At 48.5% G+C, this 4736-nt stretch overlaps 1 long non-coding RNA gene across 1 annotated transcript; it reads right to left on the bottom strand.

Annotated features, from left to right (window-relative positions):
* Positions 1 to 3212, bottom strand: LOC144336642 (uncharacterized). The gene is made up of 2 exons (XR_013408862.1): positions 2843 to 3212; positions 1 to 394 (listed from the first exon to the last, which is right to left on the bottom strand). It is a non-coding gene; the product is annotated as an uncharacterized LOC144336642 (long non-coding RNA).
* Between the last annotated feature and the right edge of the window lie 1524 nt (positions 3213 to 4736).

Raw genomic sequence — 4736 nt, 5'->3', positions numbered from 1 at the left:
GACAAGGTTTTTCCATGTTGGTCAGGCTGGTCTCTAACTCCTGACCTCAGGTGGTCCACCTGCCTCGGCCTCCCGAAGTGGTGGGATTACAGGCGTGAGCCACCACTCCCAGCAACGAGGGCTTGTCTTTTACTCAGCGTCGTGATTTCACGGTTCATCCAGGTTGTTTTAGGAACCAACTGTTGTTCCTTTTATCTCTGAGTAGTAGTATTTTGTTGTATGAATCTAGCACAATTTGTTCATCCACCCATTGATGGATATTTGTGTTTAGACATGAAATTTTCATTAAAAATTAACTTCTGATGTCAAAAAGAATGCATATTGGTCAGCCATAGTGGCTCACATATGTAATAACCTGCCTCCCAGATTCAAGGGATTCTCTTGTCTCAGCCTCCTGAGTAGTTGGGATTACAGCCCGCCATCACACCCGGTTCAGATTTTTGTGTTTTTAGTAGAGATGGGGTTTCGCCATGTTTGCCAGGCTAGTCTCAAACTCCTGACCTCAAGTGATCCGCTGGCCTCGGCTTCTCAAAGTGCTGGGATTACAGATGTGAGCCACTGTGCCCAGCCTCAGACATAAAATTCTAAGGCCCCCCTAAGCCATCTGAATGAACTTCCTCCTCAGCTAGGGCTCTTAAAATTTAACCTGGCCGGGCGCGGTGGCTCAAGCCTGTAATCCCAGCACTTTGGGAGGCCGAGACGGGCGGATCACGAGGTCAGGAGATCGAGACCATCCTGGCTAACACAGTGAAACCCCGTCTCTACTAAAAATACAAAAAAAACTTAGCCGGGCGAGGTGGCAGGCGCCTGTAGTCCCAGCTACTCGGGAGGCTGAGGCAGGAGAATGGCGTAAACCCAGGAGGCGGAGCTTGCAGTGAGCTGAGATCCGGCCACTGCACTCCAGCCTGGGTGACAGAGCGAGACTCCGTCTCAAAAAAAAAAAAAAAAAAAAAAATTTAACCTGAGAGGCCGGGCACGGCCTCTTTTTTGTAAAAAAAATGCAAAAATACAAAAAATTAGCCGGACATGGTGGCAGGCGCCTGTAGTGCCAGCTACTTGGGAGGCTGAGGCAGGAGAATGGCATGAACCTGGGAAGTGGAGCTTGAAGTTAGCCAAGGTAGCGCCACTGCACTCCAGCCTGGGCGACAGAGCGAGACTCTGTCTCTAATTAAAAATTAAAAAAGACCCAAAGGCCGGGCGCAGTGACTCATGCCTGTAATCCCAGCACTTTGGGAGGCTGAGGCGGGCAGATCACCTGAGGTCGGGAGTTCAAGACCAGCCTGACCAACATAGAGAGACCCCTTCTCTACTAAAAATACAAAATTAGCCGGGCGTGGTGGCACATGCCTGTAATCCCAGCTACTCGGGAGGCTGAGGCAGAAGAATCACTTGAACCTGGGAGGTAGAAGTTGCGGTGAGCCGAGATCTCCAGCCTGGGCAACAAGAACGAAACCCTGTCCAAAAAAAAAAAAAAAAAAAATTAACCTGGGAGACTGTTTCAGGCCATAGTGGGAAGTGGGGGTCGAACATGTCTCATCATACCTCTCCGGGATTAACATCAACACAGACTTTAAGTCTGATAAGAAACATTTTACAACGTATTTCTCAGAAGCGTGCTAGCTAAAAGCTTCATCTGCATAGTAAAATTTTGGTCTCCCCTACCTCTTATCATCACAACTGAGACATTCCTTTCTTTTTTCTTTTTTTTTTTTTTTTGAAAAGAAATCTCGCTGTGTCGTCCAGGCGGGAGTGCAGTGGTGCCATCTCGGCTCACTGCAAGCTCTGCCTCCTGGGTTCATGCCATTCTCCTGCCTCAGCCTCCCATGTAGCTGGGACTACAGGCGCCCGCCACCACACCCGGCTAATTTTTTGTATTTTTAGTAGAGACAGGGTTTCACTGTGTTAGCCAGAATGGTCTTGATCTCCTGACCTCGTGATGTGCCCACTCAGCCTCCCAAAGTGCTGGGATTACAGACGTGAGCCACCGTGCCCGCCCAGCCTTTTTTTTTTTTTTTTTGAGATAGGATCTCACTCTGTTGCTCAGGCTAGAGTGCAGTGGCACGATCTTGGCTCACTGGAGCCTCCACCTCCCAGATTCAAACGATTCTCCTGTTTCTGCCTCCTGAGTAGCTGGGACTATAGGCAGCCGCCACCGTGTCCAGCTAATTTTTGTATTTTTAGTAGAGGCAAGGTTTCACCATGTTGGCCAGATGGTCTCGATCTCTTGACCTCGTGATCTGCCCACCTCGGCCTTCCAAAGTGTTGGGATTACAGACGTGAGCCACCACTCCTGGCCCTTTTTTTTTTTTTTTTTTAGATGCAGTATTGCTCTGTCACCCAGGCTGGAGTGCAGTGTCATGATCTCGGCTCACTGCAACCTCTGCCTCCCAGGTTCAAGCGATTCTTCTGCCTTAGCCTCCCAAGTAGCTGGGACTACAGGCGGGTGCCACCACGTCTGCCTAATTTTTGTATTTTTATTAGAAACAGGGTTTCACCATGTCGGCCAGGCTGGTCTCGAACTCCTGACTTCAGGTTATCCGCCCGCCTCGGCCTCCCAAAATGCTGGGATTACAGGCATGAGCCACCATGCCTGGCCACAGACATTCCTTTCCATTGATCCCAGGTATTTAGACAAACTCAACCAATTGTCAACTAGAAAATGTTTAAATTGGCTGGGCGCGGTGACTCACGCCTGTAATTCCAGCACTTTGGGAGGCTGAAGCAGGCGGATCACCTGAGGTCGGCAGTTTGAGACCAGCCTGACCAACATGGAGAAACCCCATCTCTACTAAAAATACAAAATTAGCCGGGTGTGGTGGCACATGTCTGTAATCCCAGCTACTCCAGAGGCTGAGGCAGGAGAATGGCTTGAACCTGGGAGGGCGGAGGTTGCTGTGAACCAAGATCAGGCCATTGCACTCCAGCCTGCACAACAAGAGCGAAACTCCATCTCAAAAAAAAAAAAAAAAAAAGAAAGAAAGAAAAGTTTAAATTTACCTATAGCGTGGAAGCTTCCCGCTTTGAGTTGTCCTGCTTTTCTGGACCAAGCCAATGTATTTATTAAATGTATTTGGTTGATGTCTCCTGTCTCCCTAAAATGTATAAAACCAAGCTGCACCCTAACCACCCTTGTCACATGTTCTCAGGACATCCTGAGGGCTGTGTCGTGGGCCATGGTCATGGTCACTCATATTTGGCTCAAAATCAATATCTTCAAATGTTTTACAGGGTTCGACTCTTCGTCGACCATTGCCTTTGCAAAAATATCAGGACAATCGAGGTGGCTCACGCCTGTAATCCAACATTTTGTGAGGCTGAATGAACTCTAGAATAGGCGGGTCACTTGAGTCTGGGGAGGTTGAAGCTGCAGTGAACTGATTGCACCTCTGCAATCTAGCCTGGGTAACAGAGTGAGACCCTGTCTCAAAAATATATATATCAGGAAATTATGGCAGTGAAAGAGATCTGAGCCAACCCACCCCCCCATCTTCCTTTTCCCTTAATATTTCCTGGGCTATTGGGCTGAGGTAACTTTAAGAAATATTTAGGCTATAGTTTAAATGATAATAAGCTTTGCCCAAAACTCAACCACTTTGGTAAAACTAATGGGGGACCATCAGGCTGTGGGAAGGAGAGGAGCCTGACTTCTGCTGAGATGCAGACGTAAATGTCAGCCACTATTCCAGAGGTTATGAAATATGCAACTTCCCCAATTACTCCTGCAAATAACATCACTATTGCTGAACCCCAGATTGGCCTTTTGAGATACCCGTTCGGGTTTTATTGCATGCCCGACACCTAACACTCCACACGGACCCGCCAACCCTGCTTCTATGGCCCCACCCAAAATCGATTCAGTCTGTAGGATGGCTTTGACCCCCCTATGATTTCATCTCTGCCCCAACCAATCAGCAGCAAGCACCTGTTACCCGGCCATCCCCACCCCTTCCCCCAAACTGTCTTTGGAAAACCCCTAACCTAGGAGTTTTGAGATGATTTGAGTAGGAACTCCGACTCCCACGTGGCATGGCCGGCCTCATGTCCACTAAACTCTTCCTTTACTACCACACCATATTCTTTATGCAGTGGGCAGGAAGAAGGCCTCCAGCAATTTCAGCTTGAGCTCAGGAATTCGATGTCAGCCTAAGCAATGTCGATGAAAAGCAACAAACTCTGTAAAATATTTGAAGAGATTCATTCTGAGCCAAATATGAGTGACCATGTCCCGTGATAGAGCCCTCAGGAGATCCGGAGAACATGTGTCCAAGGTGATTGGGGTGCAGTTGGTTTTATACATTTTAGGGAGACATCAGACTTCAATCAAATACATTTAAGAAATACATTGGCCGGGCGCAGTGGCTCACACCTGTAATCCCAGCACTTTGGGAGGCCAAGCTGGGCGGATCACATGAGGCCAGGAGTTCGAGACCAGCCTGACCATGATGGTGAAACACCGTCTCTACTAAAAATAAAAAATTAGCTGGGCGTGGTGGCAGAAGCCTGTAATCCCAGCTACTCAGGAGGCTGAGGCAGGAGAATCGCTTGAACCAGGGAGGTGGAGGTTGCAGTGAGTGGAGATGGCACCCAGGCTGGGTGACAGAGTGAGACTCCATCTCAAAGAAAAAAGAAGGAAAATAAATACATTGGTTTGGTCTAGAATGGCAGGATAGCTCAAACCGGGGGCTGGGGTGGAGTAGGTAGGGGTGGGGCTTCCAGTTTTTAGGGAGATTAAAACT

The sequence above is a fragment of the Macaca mulatta genome, chromosome 19, assembly GCF_049350105.2.
Source record: "Macaca mulatta isolate MMU2019108-1 chromosome 19, T2T-MMU8v2.0, whole genome shotgun sequence".
In the NCBI taxonomy this organism is placed as follows: Eukaryota; Metazoa; Chordata; class Mammalia; order Primates; family Cercopithecidae; genus Macaca; species Macaca mulatta.
Note: the sequence above shows the minus strand (reverse complement) of the source record. Positions and strands in the feature narration are given on the sequence as shown.